Consider the following 21,942-nt stretch of genomic DNA (forward strand, 5'->3'; position numbering starts at 1 on the left):
GAAGGGGTTCCAGATGTGGATCCTCGAATGTTTACCTGGCTGGTAGTGGATAGAGGTGTCAGATTGTTGAGCACCCCCCCCCCCCCCTTGTCTAACTAGAGCACAAAGCCCCCAGGCCTTCCCCAGGACTGTCTGTTGTCCACGACACTGTCGTCCTGTCGTCCACGACCCTGTCATCCATAACGTCGCACTCAGTTAGCAGTGCAACACGTGTAGCTGTGCAGGGGGTGCTGAGGGGAATCAGCAGCGGCTTCAACTGAACGAAATCAAAGAACAAGATCTGTTCATTGCAAAGCCTTTTGATTTGATCTAAGAAGATGCACTGACGATTGATTTTGACATATAACAGGTTATTCTCGGATCATGCAAAAATAGATTAGAAGCCCTTCAGATTTACACTTTTGCTGAAAGAATTTGAGCTACATGGGTGATACAAAAGAAAGAAAGTTAGAAAGAAAACGTAAATGGACAGATTTTACCCAAAGAGTCACGGTCTCCACATCAGGATGTGATGACACGAGTCAAGGTCTCCACAACAGGAAGTGATGACACAAGTCAAGGTATCCACATCAGTTGAGTCAGAAACTCATGTAACCTGAACGGGTCTCTTCAGCGTTGTTGAGCTTGTTGTTCCTGAACCATGTAGGCTGACGACTTACCACGGGAGCCCAGGTTCGAGTCCCCGCCCGGGCCTTTTCCTACATGTCCTCTCCTCCTATGTCTTCTATCCCCCTACACTGTCCCTTTCCCCAAAAATCAGAAATAACCTAAAAATATGTAGTTAAAAATAAAAAATAAAAACATCTGGAGTGGATTTGATTGTTTTCTCATCGTCTACTTTTAAGACTTTGGCTCCGATTCAGGAGAGCACAGCTACACCGTGAGTCACGTCAACATGAGGTGGGGGAGTTTAAGGACATGCTTTTGCTCCACAGGACAATTAAAGTTTACTGGCAATGTGGACCTTGAGAAAGTTGTGACTTTCCTAGATTTGCCTTTATAGTGACCTGTAAGTTCTTTGGAAACAGACTATTGTGCTTGTCCAAAATAAGTAACAATGACAAGGAAATATACTTGTCGTATCATCTCAGTCCTTCTCCGTGGTGTACCACAAGCATCATTACATTTTAGTTTGAAGCTAATATTAAATATGTTTCCAATAAAACAAGGACACAGTAACATGCTGGCAACTGGCAGACTTATAACTATCACAAGCAAATTAGACCAAAATTGAACCTGTAAACATGTGCTGCTGTTAAGTTCCTGTAGGAGAAAACATAATTTGCTTTGATTTCCTCGCAGTCTCAGTTTATGTGGATTTGCAACACGTTTGCAGGATCTTTTAAATTAGCCTGACATAGACTTACGCTACCACTGACAATGTTTTATTCTTCTAGTAAACAGGTGTCTGTATGACCATTGCCAACTCAAACATTGTTAACATGGAACACTGATTATGAACTGTGTGTGCTTTAGTTACCCATTCCTGAAAAAAAAAGATTCAGCCTCTGTCTAAAATGAGATCTTAATGAAGACACGCAATTCATAATTTCTTCCTCACGACAATGTTCTTATATAGGAAGTTGCTCGCCTGGTTTCATACTGTATAGAAGTAGACAATGGTGCGTAGATCTGTGAAATAATGTGTTATGATATAATGACCCACTTAAGACAGATATGGCAGTTATTCTGAGACTCCCACGGAGAGGCAATTCTCCAACCTGCAGGTGTTTCAATTGCATTTCCTGTTGGACCTCATTCTAAAGCAGAGACATGCTTCATACAATGACCATAGGGAAGTCATGACCGTGATTAAATCAAGCTTGGCTAAAAGCACACGGCACGTGACGATCGTGATAAAGAGAGTGCACACTGTGCACCGAGAGAGAATCACAAGAAGAGATGTACTGGGATTTGTACTTCATTTATCATTTAGACCTCTGGTTACCTGAACGATGCAGAGAGTTCAGACTAGCAACAAATGACAAATAATTTTCAAGAATTGCTGAAGTTTGTGTTGAACTAGACCTTTGGGAAGTGTACATTGACAGAACATTATAAATTGACAACTGTGTATTTAGATTTGAGCATTGATCTGTCTAAATGAAATCATAAAACCAAACGTATTTTCTGTCTGACACGCATACAAATGAAAAAGGCACACCTTGCCATGAAGGGCAGTACTGTACAAGTACCGTTTACACTCAAAATGAAATATTTCTGCAGGAAAACAAGAAGGTACATATGAGAACAGCAAGACATTGTTCATGACTGAGACCTGCTGCACACTCCCAGGCATCTGCCTCTACAGACGCATCGCACTGTCATCCTGGGAGACCAGCTATCTCAGTCAGGATGACTCTCAAGCAGGATGACTCTCAAGAAGGATGACTCTCAAGCAGGATGACTCTCAAGCCGGATGACTCTCAAGTAGGATGACTCTCAAGAAGGATGACTCTCAAGCAGGATGACTCTCAAGCAAGATGACTCTCAAGAAGGATGACTCTCAAGCAGGATGACTCTCAAGCAGGATGACTCTCAAGAAGGATGACTCTCAAGCAGGATGACTCTCAAGCAGGATGACTCTCAAGAAGGATGACTCTCAAAGTGTATTTGACAAATGTGATACATTTTAAGGTACGCCAGCTGGAAAACACCAAGTGAGTCACAAGGTGTTTTGACTCAACATATCCAGATCCCAGGAAAGAGGATTTTGAAACTTTAAGCTGTCTTAACTCCACTTTAACGAGACCCCTTGTATTACAAGCACCCACTTCAGGGGTGGTTTACAACATCATGATTGTGATAACTGTAAATCCCTGCGCACAGGAGTTAGGTTTCCTTGGCCCGAGCCCTGGCAACAAATGTAAAGAATGTACAATGTGGAAGTCTCTGAAGATAAATCAGTAAAGCTGGATAAATACGTCCTTATCTCTTTCTGTTATCAGTGTAAATCTGTCTGATCTGTCATTTGGAGTTTTGTAAAAAAGAAACAAATGTTGGCAGTTAACATCAACGGTGAAATGACTGTAAATCAATATTATAATTTTAGCTCAAATAAACAACCGATCATATGACAATGTCTGTCATATTCTATCATATAAATAGTAAAATCAGACAGGGGAAGGGAAGACATTAACAGTTGATGACTCAACCCATCCTTGCATAGCCGAATCTAATAGCCGAATCTACATGCATAGTTATATATCTCCTCCACTCAAACTCGTCTGATTACAAAACAGCATTTGCACAACTTGGAAACATTTAGCATAATTAACAGCAAACAGCAGCATAGCAACTGATCTTGGGAACAAAAATGTGAGTTCTGTGCTTTGTTTTCTGCCATTCTCTGTGTGCATCTATGTATGTGTGCATTTCTTTTTGGCGTGGAGTATTAGGTAACAACTGACATTTCCAGAAAGCTTCTGTCACCCACAATGTTTCACCTCCACCAGAGGACGAATGACTCACACACAGAAGAATCTCCTCTGAACCAAATGGGAAGCTTGGTGAAGGGGAAAATACGAAAGGAAATGACTTTCAAAAAAACTGAGACATTTTGGGGACAGCAAGACTTCTTTGGTCCAAAAGTTGTGAAGGAAGTGACTCACTTCGACCAATCAATAAGCCAGCAGGCCTTAACGTACAGCCCCACACCACTGCTGGATGACGAATCCTGTCATGATGTGAACAGTGGCCAACCAACAGTGGCTCAGGCACTATTTAAGTAAATGATAAACCAGGGGGTGCATTTTCACATTGAGATCTCAGCCCCAGTCGGGAAAACAAGCACAATGACTTCTGCAAAGAAACGCTGTGGATCGTCAACACTGTTCTAAGCATAAACAAACATCTCCTTTGTGTGTGTTCCCTGGAATCCCTGCAGTGTTGTACTGCAAACACACACAGAACAGGAGATCTAACACCCACAACAACAAATCCAGGAGGATTTCAGACCACGCCACTGTCGACAGGAGTCTGCCTGTAATGACTCCTGTGGAGAGCTTTGAGTCAGAGAGAGGCTGGCTGACTGCAGGAGTCAGAATTCTAACACAATGCATGCCCACAGGAATTCCATTAGGCCTTGAAGATTATAGTGGCAAATAATGGGCAGCTATGTGTGGAAGAACTACGTCTGAATTATAAAGACCTGCCTCGATACAGCCGGATGGTGCCTGGGTTTGCCTTGCAGGTAGCTGGGGTATCTGTGCGTGTGAATGTGCGTGTGTGTGGCTACATGTGTCTGTGTGTTCGTCTGTGTGTGTGTGTGTGTGTGTGTGTGTGTGTTTGTGAGTGTGTGTGTGTGTTCTTTCAGTCAGTGAGTCAATGAGGGAGCTGAGCAGAGATGTGGGACGACAGGCAGGAGAAAGTAAGAAATTCCTCGGCACCTTCAACGTTTCTTCTCCAACCAAGCGTTCTCAAAGGTTAATCAAAAACACGTCTCCTATTGGATAATCGTCTCCACAAATCTCTCTGAAAACCTACATCGGCTGCGGATACTTCCGAACTTGCCCTGAAGGCAAAAATACTTTGTTTACTCCTGGATATCTTCTTTTTGAGCACTAAGGCCTGAACCAACCCAGAGCCAGCCAGAGCTCAGCCTGGGGAGAACAGACAGCCTCAGCCAGGCTAGCAGAATGCCTTGACTGGATACACAAACAACATTCATCATCATGTCAGGCAAAGGCCATCCAACTCTGCTTCAGTGCGTTACACAACCCTGTTAGGGTGTGACACGAGGACAGTCTAGCCAGCTCAATACAACAGGGAAGCAGAGGTTATAGCTGAGAGTTAATCCACTCTGACCTAAGGTTGGCTCTTCTTGGTAATATAGGGCATTTAATACAGTTTCACAAAACCATAAAAATGGTGGAATAAAACTACAAGCATGGTGGAGTAAAACTACAACCATGGTAGAGTAAAACTACAACCATGGTGGAGTAAAACTACAAGCATGTGTAGTGTACTCAGTCCTGAATCCTTACCTGAGATCTTAGAAGATTGTGAAAGTGAACATTTTGAGTAGGAGAAGGTAATTCAGGGAACAGTCACTGTAATACAGCACACTGAAATGAAGACGTTCAGTTTAGACGTGAAAATAAATTCATGGTTACATCTGGTAAGAGTTAGGGCTGGGGTTACAAAACAGTTAGCAGTTGCAATTAAACAGCCAAATTGAGTTCCTATCAGTTACGCACATTTGAGTCGCACTCCCTTCTGGTCTCCATGAAACTTAAAGCTTTATTCAGTATGCCCACACATCCTCTCATATCCTCCCTTCACACCTACAGTATAGCCATATCATAGGGACTACTGCCACATAAGATACTTTTATGATTCATCAAGCTGATGTATAACACACTGAGTAGAGAGTTATCATCAGCTAAGCAGCCAGACAGCGTTTCTTCACAGGCTGGGTTGTGTAAAACAATTGTCTCAAACTAATGTAAGATTTTCCACTGAACTGTAAACGTCAAGACAAAAATTAATACCTATTACTTCAGTAATAACAGAATATGCTGAAGATATTTTCTTCAAGATTTATCAGGACTTGTCGAGTCAGATCTTCATTTTCACACCATTGAAGATTGTCAAAGCGACAGGATTATCGCATGTTTACAGTTGTGTAACCTAGTTACTCTATGCATGTCTTCCTGACCCCTTTGAAAGCCAGACAAACATTGATAGCGTTACTAACACTGACTGGTTCTGTAGTGCTGGCCCTGGGAGGGGGAGGGGCCCTGGGAGGGGGAGGGGCTCTGGGAGGGGCTCTGGGATGGGGAGGGGCTCTGGGAGGGGGAGGGGCTCTGGGAGGGGCTCTGGGAGGGGGAGGGGCTCTGGGAGGGGGAGGGGCTCTGGGAGGGGCTCTGGGAGGGGGAGGGGCTCTGGGAGGGGGAGGGGCTCTGGGAGGGGAAGCTGCCCACTTCAGAGGCGCTTCAGGGCACTGGCAGAACTCCGGGGCTCTGGTTTAAGCTCAAGGAGACGACCACAAATCACAAGACTTTGGACACATTTGGGTCAAATAGAGGAAGCCAGACTTAATATATTATAACTGACTCCAGTCATTGCATGGGGAAAAATATTGCAGTGCGATTTGGTTCAATACCAAATCTACAAGTTGTCATTGTGCTTTACATGGCATGATCCCCTCTAATGTTATTGGCTCCTGGAGTTAGATTCACATCTGTCAGACTCAAAGTCAAAAGCCACAAATTTCAAGTGACTCTTTTCACTTCAGAATCATATACACTGACAGTAATGTGGACACAACTATTAGCTCAGGTCATGAGTGCAGCCGGGATCTCCTTGGACCTTGCACTGTGAAGAAGTCTAGTTGACTCAGAAGCACTAATCAACACCTTCCTGGGACATAGATAAGGTGACAGATGTCAGGTACATCATGTTTCTTGAATGGTGACATGCTAACTGACAACTAGGATTTCATCAAGAACTCTTGCAACTTAATCCTAAATGGACAGTGCGGTGGCCAACAAGAACAATAAAACTGTACATCTTGTCTTTAGATATTAAATATAGTTGCGCTTGTTTTGAGAATAAATATCTCTTTTAGTGACTTAATTCAAGTCTACAACACATTAGTATAACAAATCTTATCAAGTGAAATATTCTTTGCGCTGACAGCCAAATTAACTTGTTTTGAGCATAAGAAAGCTAATAACTCTTACCTTACCTATTTCTCACCTAAATTTGATTGGTTTCATTTGAAATTTGAACATTATTGCAGTGGCAGTATTGCAGTGGCAGTATTGCTAGGAGTTGTAAAATAAGCTGTTTGTGGTTGTGTAGGGTGTTATTCATATTTACACCCTGCAGCTGCTTCCCCAGCTGGTGGGATGTTCATGTCTCAAATGCTGATACCATTCAGTCATACTGGAGGCCAACGACACTCCAGCATGTCCTTGGCATGGAGAGTCTCTCTGCTAGCGGTCGTTAGCTTAGCTCTACGCTGCCAATAGATCCTGTGCACGGTCCGTAGTTAAAGTACTTGGAGTGTATTTTCATGGTTGCCTTGTGATTTTAAACCCAGTCGGGGTGAACTTCTTTAGAATGCACTGCCACGACCACACAATCAGCCATGTGTAGAAGCACTGCTACAAGAGGTCTTCGTTTCAAAAAAATAACTCACAGCCTAAGAAAACAGGCATGTAGAAACGTACACCATGTCAGAGACTATTCCTTACTAGAATAACAGCATACTGAACCCAGGGGTTCTGTCACAACTCTCCTTGTGTTCTGGCCTCCGTTCCTGTCTGGAGGGGGGCAGCAGGGGGCCTGACACAGCCTGTCAACCTCATTAACACAAAGTGACTCAATTGGATCAAAAGGATTGGTTTCCAACTAAGCAGCCACTAATTACCTTACCAGTGCCTGGAACGGCATGGGATTTATGAACAGCCTTTGACAGGTGACCATGCATTTTTCAATAATGTGGGTAATTTCCGTTATCACTTGAAAGACTAATGATCAGTGTAATACTCAGAGAACTCTGCTGAATGCAGCTGGGAGTCAAATGAAGGAGCTGACAGCTTGGGTTGCTTAACTTTCAAGTAGCTGCTGTACTGTAGACTGTTGTTTAAGCTTAAGATGAATACAGCTTACTAATGATAATACTGAGAGTACATTATTAATAACACCTATTATTATGTTATTTTAACTAATAAAATAATATAATCAATTGGGCTGTGAGCATAGATATAGTTCAACCTTAATATATTGTAAAAACATATCAAACCAAACTCCCGGCAGTCACCATGGTGGGAGGAGCCAATCACTGTGGTGGGAGGAGCCAGTCACTGTGGTGGGAGGAGCCAGTCACTGTGGTGGGAGGAGCCAGTCACTGTGGTGGGAGGAGCAAACAAATAGTATGTGAGGCGTGGGCCTTTAATTTTTTATATTGACGTCGAGTTCAACCCTCTGAAATGACTTACTTTACCACTGTCTTTAACCTACATCTCCCAACCCTTCTATTCAACACCCTCTGCAGGCAGAGAGCATATCCCTGGATCACACCAGCATGTTATAACCGTTTTCTCCCCGGCCTATTTAACCAGCCTATCCCAGGCCCCCTGGTGTGCTGATGTTAAATCTTTGAAACACCACAAAGAAATATATTGAATCAGAAAATTTGTGTTGTTGTTTTCACCTGTCAAGCATCAAATAAACCTCTGCTACGAGACATGAGAGGAACGTGATGCTTTTGACCCAAAACAGAGTTGCGTAACAGGTTGCAGCCGATCAGTGAAAGATCTTGAAGTTTTGTGTTGAATAAACAGGCCAAGTTTGATGGAGCCTTCTGCTTTCCATATGCTGTTTGGTAGCACGTAGACGCCAGCTCCACAGATCACTCAAAGTTCCCTGCTTGACCGTTCTAAATGTCCTCTCTCCCTCTGAATTACAATCCTCGTCACAGAGCTATGCAAAGGCAGCCTGGACAGAATTTAAGAAGGTTCTGTAAAAGAAGTCACTTGTGAAACAGACTTTTAACACGTTTAAACAGTAGCTCCTTTTCCACAGATATTTACATGTAAAATATGAAACGTACGTGTGAACTATGCTGCCCTCAGCATAACTTCATTGACTCAAGTGATGTTGCTGTGTAATATTTGTCCGGACTGAAGGAAAGCTTCATCGGCCTGGGAGATGTTTCGAATCAACTCCTCTTCATCTGGGATGTGACTCTGATCGAGATGGCCCTACTATTACCTCACACTACTAAAAGCACAATGATCACATCAACAACATTTGTTTTTCTCCCCCCCGGTATTTATCTAAACACACATAGCTTATGGGCTAAGTAGACAGCAATTTTCTTATCATGCGCTTGTGTATTGTGCTGTTTGAGGACAGCCCAGGAAAACAAAGAAACAACCAGCTAATCTGCAAAAATCAGTTATCGAGTAAGCAATGGAACATGCTGAACATTATTTAAATAACAGCTATCAGGTTATGTAAATATGACCAGAGCAGAAAGAAGGAGCTAATCTCACCTAGCTCACTGCCAACAGAAGACTTGTGTTTGGAAGTCTGTTACCCTAAAGTATGACAAACTAATAAACTATACATGTATAGCAATCATACTGCATTATATTTAAAGTAAACCATGCTGTATTCCTTATATTCTGTTCGGAATGACCTACTGCTGGTCCTTCAAAGTCTGATAAAATTAATTGGTTCAATGTTGTGCCTCCTTTGTTTTAACAGTTTTGCAGCAAATCCGACAGTGGAACATATCAGAGTCCTGGTCCTCTTATGACCAGCCCTGTATGTACAGTAGACCAGCCCTGTGTGTAGACCAGCCCTGTGTGTAGACCAGCCCTGTTTTTACAGTAGGGCCTAGTTTGATCACAGCACACTGGCAGCCCTAACCCTAACCCTAACCCAGCCACGCTCATTATGCCAGACCTTCAACAAACTGTCTGCTGGCTTTAATCCCATTGAATGAAGCGGTCAAACTTCAGACATGGCACTTAGAACAAGGCCACAGACAAACTAACCCTAACCCTTAATGAACACTGATTCCATTTCAGTGACACCAACCAACCACAAGAGACTCCTGGCGAGTTTAATGTCACAGCCTGATAAACTGTCCTGACAATATTCGCTGTGATATAGACCAGCCAATCAGGCATTATCTCAGCATACTGTAAAATCAACCTAACAATGCGTATGTTTTCGTTTGTTCCAAGCTAAATTAAAGCTGATGTTACTTGGCAGATGACGTGACATTGGAGGTGGTTGACACCTTATGTAATATTATGCTTTGTGTGGAGGTCACAGGGGAGACTCTTGTCTCCAAATGCACAGTATTCTATTCTAGATGTGTTAAGCTCCACGTTATTAGGTCGTCGAGGGTCTATGTGTGTTGTGATGGCGGATTTGTCTTTGGCAGGTAATCAAGGATGACTGATGATGTGAAAAACAGTGCAGGGTCGAAAGTATTCACTGTCTTCTTCCCTCTGTGTCACGCAACACAACACGAGGACAGTAAAACAGATGATTTAAAGCAAAAAAAATATTGACATTGTGCAGAAAAAAATGCATATCCTGTTATTTGCATTTTGTCAGTGTCTGTTTTGGTTAACTGTTTGTTTAATTCACCTTTATACAGCTGTTTTAGGTTGAAGTAAGCAAACATGTAGACAGTTTGATAAACTGTATATATACGTATATATCATTGTTTAAGTCCCATGCCAACCCTGTACACTTTCAAGTGTAGTGGTAGGAATGTTTACTTGACCTGAGAGGAATAAGGACATCCTTAACTGTAAATATCGGAAAGGGAAGTGTCCTTGAATCGCTCCCTGGTGGGGCGGCTAGCCTGTTCAGCCTTCCCTTCCTTCATTCAGCAAGTGACCCTGTGACCTCTAGTGACAGGGGCGTTGTTAGACATAAAGCCATACTGGGGCACAGGCCCCTATACAGATCCTTTTTTTTCTTCCAATCGTGCTGCGCACAATGCACTACTAGGCTATAAAAACTACCCTTTCTTAACCCACTATACAACAGTTCAGGGACGCAAGTTTGATATGAGTTTTGGCAGCAGGGACATCAATAGTTAATGGGAGCGTGCACATTTTTTTCGCATTCATTTGAGCGCAAATACTGTTTTTTGAGCTTCATGTTATACTGTTTTATGTTGTAGTCAAAGTAAGATGATCAGTAGGCCTATCATGTAGAAACTTTCTTTAGTTTTGTAATGTTTTCTTAGCCTACCTCAATTGTGACTTGTGTGCCGAGTCCGACACCTGCACTTCTGTGTGCTGCAGTGGCTATTTGGCAAGATCAGAAGACTGACATGGAATTCTGCGGGCATCGGTTTGGGTTTTCAATTATACTGCTTTGATTTTACAAGCGTTGATTGGGATACTGCGTTAACATTTTACCAGGATTCTCAATCTAGATGAATGCACTGACTAATAAAGTAAATTGTTAAAACTCAAACTTTAGATTTTACTGGGGCACAGCAGAGTTATACTGGGGCATGTGCCCCAGTAGAAAGGGTATACCGACGCCCCTGTCTCGATGACCTCTTTCAGAGAAGAGGCCCACTTCCCACCTCTCAACTCTTTATTTGTTGTTTTTACACATGTAGTCATGGTCACACGATGTTACAACAGTTTCCCACAGATTAACACCTACATCCTACCTAAACCCTCAAAGAAGACAAGAAAATATCTTTAAAGCATTATTGTAATTCTTACCCCACTCTGCTGAAACTTCATGACCCAACACTAACCCTTAAAACCATTGAACCTGTTAGAATGAAAAAAACAGGCACTGATTTTGAATACCTCAATAAGGTATTGAAATACATTGCAAAGGAATTTGCCTAACCACGATTAGTTTGATATAATCTCCTCTGCAGTTTGGTCGGGTCTATTGTCGAAATAGTAATTAGCATGGCATCCTTAGTGTCTCCGTGTGTTTTTCTCTTCAAGGTGTCATATTGCAGGCCTCACCGTTATGTGTTCAGGGGTGTGATCAAAGAGCTCTCTCCATGTGGTGCACTGTTTGTCATATTTTCTGAAAACTTTTTGTTTTTAGACATGAATGACTTGAAAATATCTATTCAGTTGTATCTTGGATGAAACAAGCTTTTTTGACGTCATAAGGTTTTTAACTTGCTGTTATTTGCTAAAGGTTTACTGTATAAAAAAATGTTTTCACTTTATTGCCTTTGAAATATGTATCGTGGAAAGCCATAATATCGTATTTCAAGAAATCTTACAAAGTGAATTTTCACATGTTCCATTTGCAGATGTATGTACTTATTTACGAGCAAAAATTATCGCATTGATTTTCTTTAGAATTTGTATTTTTTTCCCAGTGGAGTCCCACTTGTTTTGACCCATTCTCACAAGAAGAAAAGGTTGTTGTTTCAAAAGAAAATCTATGCAATAATTTCTGCTTGTAATAAGGGGGGTCACACCAAGCTGGGGGTCACACCAAGCTGGGCTGAGGTTTGGGTGCTGGGGGTCACACCAAGCTGGGCTGAGGTGTGGGTGCTGGGGGTCACACCAAGCTGGGCTGAGGTGTGGGTGCTGGGGGTGTAAAGTTCAACACTCACACTAAGGCCACGGGGGCATGAGAGAGGTGACTCAGGAAAGGAGCTCTTGTGGCAGGAAGAAATCCACTGTGTGACCAGACTTAGATATTCAACAGCTGGCCTGTTTCATTCCCAGGTGTGTGCAAACCCTTAAGCTTTCCAGGATGCCATGTTAAGGTCACTGTGAACTCATGAAGAATCCCAAATAAATCTTTAAATGTCAGTACCTTATTTGATCCCATAAACATGTCTATAACAGCTTTACTCCCATGGAACTGTCTACCATTGAATATGTTAAAAGATTAGTTAAATCCTGAAATATTACGACCACTGTTGGGCATCATGCATTACAATAACAGTGTGACAAGTGTCACTGTATCAAGTCAAGTCTTTTATTTGTCAGGTACACAGAACAACACAAGGTCAGACTGGGAACTGTCTTAAGACAAGACAAAGGAAGCACCTGGCACAATATAACATATAAGTACACAGAACATAATTTACATCTATGCTAAGCTTAAATAAGTGTATGTGCATTTACTAACCGTAAACATACAACTTATTAAAACCGTATAACCTTGTCTAACCTAGTGGAGTACAGTATGAAGTAACGTACAGTGACAGTTCTGGTCAAATGTAATGAATATAATTAGGGTAACTGATTAAGAACTTGTTTTCTGTTCCTGTCAATATGTGAAAGCAGCTTTGTCCCAACCCCTGCACTAATTACACCCGACAGCTTCTTCAGGTGCCTTAATGAGATGTTCAGTCTTCCGCATAACTGTCTTGTGTATGAGAAAGCAGAACCTGTGAGTCAGTATGCATGCTTACACTCCATGAGGAAAAGTAATTAACTTTGTAGTGACTTTTCTTTTTGTCTTGGCCACATTCTCGCAGACAGTGCATGGCAGAGAATGTAGAGTCGTGGACATAAGTTTTAGCAATGACAAATGTTGTATTTTGCAAAGTTTGCTGTTTCAGTATTTGTTTCAGTACAATGTTTTCACATGTTTTTACTGTACTGGAATACAATAAGGCACATTTCATATTTTTTAAAGCTTTTTGGGGCTGTTCAATATGCAAATAGTCCCCTCTTTTACAGCAGTCAATCAGCTCTTAAAATCCAATCAGAATGATAGAGTGATTTCACCTGGCTAAAATAGTTCACACTTTCCCCTGTGATGATGATATGACTCACTGAAATTATGTTGTCAGTCATTGTATGCAAAGGCCCAGCGAGCTTTGCAAACACAAAATATATGTCGCTCCCAATACTTTTGGCCACGGCTGTACACATGTAGACTAAGGCAAATTATGAACTCAGACAAACCTTAAAGAACAGTAGGCAATAGGCGGGCTGGATTTTACTACAATGATAGCATACCGTTTTGGTCAGACCATAAAATCGTCATCTAAGTTGACCTAGTTGGATTGACTTGGATCAATTCAAAGTGCACAAAAAAAACGAATTGTATTCCAAGTTTGATTTAAATTAAAATCTTAAAATCTGAACCAGAAGAGGGTGTGAGGTGTCGTGGGGACTGAGAGATACAGAATGTGCTTCTGGAGCAAAAAAAAAATGTCTCATGTTTTCTCATGTTCAAAACAAAGCCCTGTATAATGACATTTTAAATGTATTGTTGCTAACACTGGAACAAAACTGTGTTGTTCTCTTATGGTGAACAGTCACGGTAATTCAGCTAGGATCACAAGGCAAATCACAGACGCATGTGCTTCTGTAAGCAAGTGCTCCAGAGAGAACACTTTTTACCCCCGTTTGGCAAAACAAGTTTTCCTAGTTTGTCCCCAGGGTTTATTAATCTGAATTATCCAGTGTTGGCTCGAGCTTACCTATAGGGTTGATTGATTTGAATTTGATCCAGTCAATTGTATTAAATTGTAGATTGTTAATTTGCCTTCTAATGTACATATTGTACAGTGTAGTATCACACCAACACATCATATGTGTCTGGAAACTAAATGATACAGTGGTGTTAGAAAATGGGTCATGTGTAACGGTGTAATGAGTTTTTCCTTATGACAGCATTGGACATTGTAAATGTCTTTATAATTATGCTTTTAACCATAAAGGGCAAATCTCTTGGATTTAGGAAAGTGAAAATAAAACGAACATAGGAAATCAGGCAGTTGCAGTCGTGCATGATTGTTGTTTACTGGTATAAAAATAAAGTAAAACAAAGAATCACGAACATGTCGTGACAAAACCACTCAGATGTCCGTATGTCAGAAGAAACTGAACCTGTCCAGATGATGAGGAAGCATCACGTTTCTCTCTGGACATGTTGGCAGAAGTCTCCACTCACAGGTTTGGTTACATTTAGTCATTTAGCAGACGCTCTTCTTATCCAGAGCGACTTACAGGAAGTACAAGGACATTCCCCCTGGGGTAAGTAGGGTGAAGCGCCTTGCCCAAGGACACAACATCATTTGGCGCAGCCAGGAATCAAACCAGTGACCTTCAGATTACTAGCCCTATTCCCTAACCGCTCAGCCACCTGACTCAACAAGTTCAGTGAGTACTTGCTAACTGCCTTGAAATTGACATGTTGTGTGCTTGCGCCATGACACCATTGCACCAACGTCTTAAAACTCTGTTGGCAAGACAACGTCCACAAGCGTGCTTTCGTCACTTCGATCTCCCTTCGTTCCCTAAATAGGAAGACACAAACAACATAAAGATGGACCAACTGAAGGAACAACTTATCCTTGTTCTGTCAGCTTGGTGGAGGAATCAGATTCGTTTTTTGCAAGTTGTGAGCTGCCACACAGTATGACTGTAAGATCGTCAAACTATAATACAGGAATCTGTGTGTCTGCAGCTGGATTATGACAAAAACTGGGTTCTGTATGATGTTACAAGTCGGCAGATTTCTTGATCGGTACCTAAGGACGTAGTCACAGTATATCAACTGTAAATGTAATTGTTCAAAAAGTATATTACATAGTATGTCATTTCTTTGCGTATGCCCTTGAAACAATTCAACTTGCCAAACCATACGAAAACCAAACCAACCAACCTTTTTCCTGAAATGTCACAAGTACTGAAGCTAGTGCTACTATATCATATTGTATCATTTCTTTAAACATTACAGGACTCAATTGTCCAAACAAGGAAAAAAGGTAGCTCTTTCCTTTGTGTGTGTGTGTGTCTGTCTGTCTGTGTGTGTGTGCATGTGTCTGTGTCTGTGTCTGTATGTATGTATGTATGTATGTGTGTGAGTGTGTGCTTCCGGTCAAAGACAGACCTCTCAGACAAGCTGACCCATTTCAAACCATGTGAATAATGTCAAGCCCTCTGCATGTATTCACAGTGTCAACACGGTGTGGCCTAATGTGTTTGTACAGGATGCACCAATGAACAAAAAAGGTACACTATGAATGCCTTTCAAATCAAAGGCGTTCGTTAGTTGTTTTCTATTTATAACTCTTTTCTATCATGTAACAGTTGACGTGGGACACCACATTATAATCGCTTAGACTGTGATAATGTTGACTGAAGCAAGCGAGAGAGAGAGAGAGAGTGTGTGAGAGAGAGAGAGAGAGAGAGAGAGAGTGTGTGAGAGAGAGAGAGAGAGAGAGAGAGAGAGAGAGAGAGAGAGAGAGAGAGAGAGGGAAAGAGTGTGTGTAAGAGATGTGTTGTCTGTAGGTTGAAAAGACGTCTGGGGCCCCCAGTGTCTGCTGGACTGTCCCACATGGACTGAAGCCTCAACACAGGACCTCACCACAGAGCCTCACCACAGAGCCTCACCACAGGGCCTCACCACAGAGCCTCACCACAGAGCCTCACCACAGATCCTCACCACAGAGCCTCACCACAGATCCTCAACACAGAGCCTCACCACAGATCCTCACCACAGATCCTCAACACAGAGCCTCACCACAGAGCCTCAACACAGATCCTCAACACAGGGCCTCACCACAGATCCTCACCACAGATCCTCACCACAGAGCCTCACCACAGAGCCTCACCACAGGGCCTCACCACAGAGCCTCACCACAGATCCTCACCACAGAGCCTCACCACAGATCCTCAACACAGATCCTCACCACAGAGCCTCACCACAGATCCTCAACACAGAGCCTCACCACAGATCCTCAACACAGATCCTCAACACAGAGCCTCACCACAGATCCTCAACACAGATCCTCACCACAGAGCCTCACCACAGATCCTCACCACAGAGCCTCACCACAGAGCCTCACCACACAGCCTCACCACAGATCCTCACCACAGATCCTCACCACACAGCCTCACCACAGATCCTCACCACAGATCCTCACCACACGGCCTCACCACACAGCCTCACCACACAGCCTCACCACACGGCCTCACCACAGGGCCTCACCACACAGCCTCACCACACAGCCTCACCACAGGGCCTCACCACAGAGCCTCAACACAGAGCCTCAACACAGATCCTCACCACAGAGCCTCACCACAGAGCCTCACCACAGAGCCCTGGATTTGAATCTGGACCCAGGCCATTTGCCACATGTCTTCCCATCTCTCTCTTGCCTGCTTTTCCTGTTCACCTTGAACCTTGTACTATCTGATAAAGCATGACAATGCCAAAAATATATATTTAAGGTTCAAAAGAAGTCAGTAAATTGTTTTGCTTTATAAGGACAAAGGCGGAATATTGTTTTTGCCAAAGTTGAATGTCCAGACTGTTTTGGATGCTGGTAAATGTAAATGATTTGTATAAAAACGTTTCCAGAACTCAATGTGCCTGCATTGGGTTGTTAATGTGACTAAACACATGATGTTCTCCAGACGAAATGAAACATAAAAGAAGAGCTTGTTTAAACATTCTGAGTCGGACACACGAGGTAACACTGGGAGTGTGGACAGTGGACATTAGTTATTCACATGAATTAGTTTAGGAATAGTAGATTTAATTAATGTACTATAGATCATATTAACTTAGGCATCATTTTCCAATTCCTATCCATGTTTAACAATTGCATGATCAGCATGATGTGCTAAAGGGTTTCTAGCCATCCCAAAGCATGTCCTTAGCTACGGGGAAATACAAAAGAAAGAATCTGAATTGTCCATGCTCGCCTGTTAATGCATTAACCCACTGTTCAAGCACACGTGTGTTTGGGTGCCCTGAGGCCATGAGGGGGCCGGCCGTGAGGGGGCCGGCCGTGAGGGGCCGGCCGTGAGGGGGCCGGCCGTGAGGGGGCCGGCCGTGAGGGGGCCGGCCGTGAGGGGGCCGGCCGTGAGGGGGCCGGCCGTGAAGGGGCTGGTGTTGTGATTCCTCTGCACTTTTTAGGGGAAACGAAGGTTTGAGAAATCCCTCTAGTGCTGACCTTTTTTTGTTAATTTACGACAAAAAAGGGCTCCTTCTCCACAGGGATCTCTCATTCAGCTAGATTTCCGAGAGATCCGATGCTTCCAAGGCCTTGGGCTTTCATGGAAATTTAGGACATGCCAAAAATAATAACAAATTCATTTTTTTATGCAAAACAAGGCAGGTATGAAATGCAGAAAGATAGATACCAGACTACCTCTGGAAACAGCTACCGCTTTTTAGAATATTTCTAACCTGTGATCTGCCCTTGTTTCCTGGCTGCACTTGTTATAGGGTTACACAAAGTGAAAACAGGATAAGAAGATTCTTTGTTCTATCATAGATTTCCAGGGGTATTTTCAACAGACTTCAACAGACTTTATGTCCAGATGGCTTATCACTAGTAACTCTTTAAAGACGCAAAGAATAGCTGCTAATGGATCGGAAGAGACATATCACAGGTGATCAGATCATAGATAAGATACCTGTCCAAGAAATACCTCAACAACAAAGAAATCCAAAGAGCTGCAAAATTGGTTAAAAACTGTGAACTGGTTTTGAAGGCATATTTTCCATAATCTCAATGATGATTTTAGAAACATTGGGACCATTTTAAACCTCAAACTAGGTTCTATGTCATACTGTACAACAATGCATCGAGTTTTATAGTATTTGCATTGAATTACTATATTAAGTCCATTGTACATGGTTGTCACACACACACACACACACAGGTTTGTAATGCAGTTTTTGTGGGGACTCACAATTCAGTCTCATTCAAAATCCTAACCCGTAACCTTAACCTTGACCGAAACCTTACCGTAACCCCAAAACCTAACCTGAACCCTATTTAAACCCAACCCTCGCTCCTTACCCTATTCCTAAACCATCTGTAACTCCTTACTGTAAATCTAACCCTAACGCTGATTCTATCACTCACCTTACATCCGGCTCTTCCCCCACACATTCATCAGACAACAGGCACATTCATCAGACAGATTGTTGATATGACTATGTTAGAATCTACCATTTACAAAGGTGAAGCTCATTTCAAAACGTAGGTTTGGTGTGTTGTAATATTGACAAAGAACAAATCTCTCATTGGTGACTGGGAAAAGAGTAAAAACAAACTTATAAAACAGTTTCTGTTCACAGAGTAAATCTTCTAGCAGGTCATTTGAAGTTGAGTGAAGGGCCCTGGAACATTCCCCTCTCCCTGCACACTGGGATCTCCCAGGAGTCGATGCATCAAGCGGGCAACAGATTGAGGTCCTCGATTACAACCCCAAACTACATTAACTTGTTAAGATTGATTTTCTCTTCAGCTTGAGGGCATTGTTCAGCCCTGTCACCATCGGTATCACAGTAATTTCATGCCGTAGAACGGTCACCTTAGAAGGTAAACACTCTTCCCAGCAGTACAGTGCGTGTTGCCCCATCCCTCCGGTTAACTATGTTCATATTGGTTGATAATACAACAAGGAGTAAGACCATTCGTTTTTGTGGCATAAGGCAGAGGAGATTCAACGAAGATGGCCGTCAAAATTGTACTCCAATTTCTTTTTGCTCAACGAGGGAGTTTAGATGAAGAAATATTGCTTGAAGTTTTTGTTTGACAGAGATATTAAAACACCCTCAGGTCAATGACACATGCTGGCTTTGCCTCACTGGCCTTTATTAAATCACTTCTGCTGGAAGTGCTGGAGGGTAATTATTTTGCAGCTGCCTTGAAACTGTGATACTGTTGGATTATTAAACTTGTTTCATATAAGGTGAGCACACCCTCCCCTTCTGATTGTCTCAAAGCTGTCTTTCTGTGCAAATCTATACCTTTCAAACAAGTAAGATAACATCTTCTGACCATATTCTACTATGAACTCACGAATTCTAAGTCATGATTTTTGTCAGACATATGACCAGTCTTTGTCTGTGAAACATACAGATGTGCAACATGTCTCTCCTGTCACTGTAGTCTCTTTCAGAGGTGACATTCAGGAGGTAGGAGGCAAAGCCTTGCCTGCCGCGATTACCTGGCCGTCCGAAGTAGAAGGTCTTATGTACAATTCTGCTGGTGGGTGCGATGCAGTACAAATACTAAGAAAGAGGAGTGAAATGAAAGAAAATGTATTACTAATTTTACCACAAGGAAACTGTTAACGATGTCAAAGAAAAGGATACCTAACCAAACGATATCTTTAAAAATCACAAGTAGCACCTGTTCCCAGCCAAGTGTTTACAACGAGGCTGCGTCTACGTGATGAAGAATAACCCCATGGACAGCTGACGCGTCCCAATGTCCCTGCCCGTTCAACCAAAACAAAACACTCTCCGTCTACTGCAGGTACTGTAGGTCCAATTACAATAACAAGTGCTTACAAAAATAGGAATTAACATCAAAACACTTGATGACAACCACTAGAACACATACTGCGGTAGGAAAAAGGACTAATCGACAGAACACCACAACAGGTGTGCGCATGATGATGGACGGGAACGGCTAGTCTTGGACGGACATCGCATGCATCGAGAGTGAGGAGACAGACGGAACGACAAAACACATCCAGGAAACACAAACACGGGCCAGTATCTGTTTTGCATTCTTGTTCTTTCCTGTTCTTTCCCCCAATCAGGTAAAATCCCTTTCCTTTCCTTTTTAATATGAAAGTTTTTTCATTGTGTAACTATGCTAGATGATTAGGCTTAATTCATGTTTTTAGAATCGTTTTCAAGTTAGTTTACAGAATGCAATGTTGTTATTTTCTGTTGTATGATTCTCATTGGATTGTGGCACAGTTGTATAGACGTTGTATACACGTCACCTTCCTTTCTAATCAATAGTTAGATTGACATTTCATTTATTTAGCAGACGCTTTTATCTAAAACAACATACAAATGGCGCGTGCAGAAAGTACAGCAGCAGATCAAGGATCAGAAGTGTGGAGTTCTAACAGCGTTTCGATAGGTCAGGGTCAAGGCACGGTCTGTATCGACGAGAGGCAGTGCAAACTAACCACAGTAACCTCCCCCTCCCCCCAGGGCCGGCCCTGCCTCCCCCTCCCCCTCCCCCTCACCAGGGCTGGCCCTGCCTCTCCCTGCCCCTCCCCCTCTCAGGGTGAGGTCTACCACGTCTTCATCAGCGACAGCAGCATCGACGGGCGCTGGGCCCAGAGCCTGATCGACAGGCTGGAAGCTGCTGGGCTACAGGTCTGCTACCACAGCCGAGACTTCACCCCGGGCCGTGCGGTGCGGTGCTGGAGAACATGTCTGACTGCATCCAGGAGAGCCAGAAGGTGGTCCTGGTCCTGAGCCAGGAGTTTGTGAGGAGCCGCTGGTGTCTCCAGGAGGCTGTCTCTGTTTCGAAAGAGCTCGGAGCGTATGGGGGTTGTTCCCTTGCACCTCCGCCACCTGACCTACCTCGAGGCCTGGGACCCAGACTTCCTGGGTTAGGTGCTGAACGTGCTCTGCACCCCCAACCGGCAGCTCCAGCCCCCCTCCATCTGTAACGGGAAGGCCCTGCAGCTTCAGGTTGCTGTCAATAAGGAAGGCCTTCACAGTTGGGAGGCCGGTGTGTTCAGCGTCATGGATGTGCCTGACCAGCTGTGCTTGGTTGTCGAGGACCAGGAAAAGTACAAGGAGGCCATCTGGATCATAAACAACGTTTCACAGACTGAAGTGTGGCTGCGGCCTTCCTGGCTCAGGCTACTCATGTACTTTTTAGGAGTTTTGATCATTGTCTTGCTATATGTCCGAGTCAGTTTTACTTCCTCGTTTTGCCCAGAGATGATACCCAAATATCTTTTATTTATTTTTTATTTTTTGGGGTTGTTCCTTTGGGTTTGACCATTCAACTCTGTCTGTGGAAGAGCGATGATAACAAATATATCATAGGTGAGATGCAGAGAGCTGTAGGGAAAGCGAATACACTCCTATCAGGGGAGAGCATTCTAAGGGGCTACCAGCCCAACACCAAACTCCACGTCGTTGGAAGGTCGCAGGCGAGAGTTTTCCGACAGGTTTCCGTCCCGGCCCTCTGCTGCAGAGATGTTCCAGCGGGCTCTTCTCTAGTTCTCCTCAGGATACGCCTGCTGTCTGTCCAGGAGACACTTCCCCTTGTCCCCTCCCAGCTCCCACAGCCACCTGCAGGGAGGAGTGTGCTGCTGAGGACAGTGTTCTAGACACGCTCCTCACAGGAGGGTACACTGGTGGCTCACCAGGTTGAACGCATACCCCGTTCTGTGCACGTGCGCACGTCCTCCCCTTTCCTTCTCTCTCTCTCTCTGTCTCTCTCTCTCTCTCTCTCTCTCTCTATCTCTCTCTCTCTCTCTCTTTATTGGAATGTAAAAAAAATGTGCTCAAGGGAACGCTTTGGATTTTTCCTAAAATAATCTGTCATTTTTAATTGAGGCGTTTCCTAATTTTAGTTTATTTCTCATTGCTTGTTGAGATACCATGTGACCCAAGAAGTAAAGCTTGACAGGAAGCAACAGAAATGCTAGTTATCGAGAGAAACTTGTTGGTGGTCTCAGTAAAAGCGGTTGAAAGAATAGTTTAAATCTT

General features: G+C 43.2%; 1 pseudogene; it reads left to right on the plus strand.

Moving 5' to 3' along the window:
• The first annotated feature begins 2,403 nt into the window (after positions 1-2,403).
• On the plus strand, positions 2,404-21,546 carry LOC146258131 (uncharacterized; annotated as a pseudogene).
• The last annotated feature ends 396 nt before the right edge of the window (positions 21,547-21,942 follow it).

Source organism: Hypomesus nipponensis, chromosome 14, assembly GCF_054491055.1.
Source record: "Hypomesus nipponensis isolate SF chromosome 14, ASM5449105v1, whole genome shotgun sequence".
NCBI lineage: Eukaryota > Metazoa > Chordata > Actinopteri > Osmeriformes > Osmeridae > Hypomesus > Hypomesus nipponensis.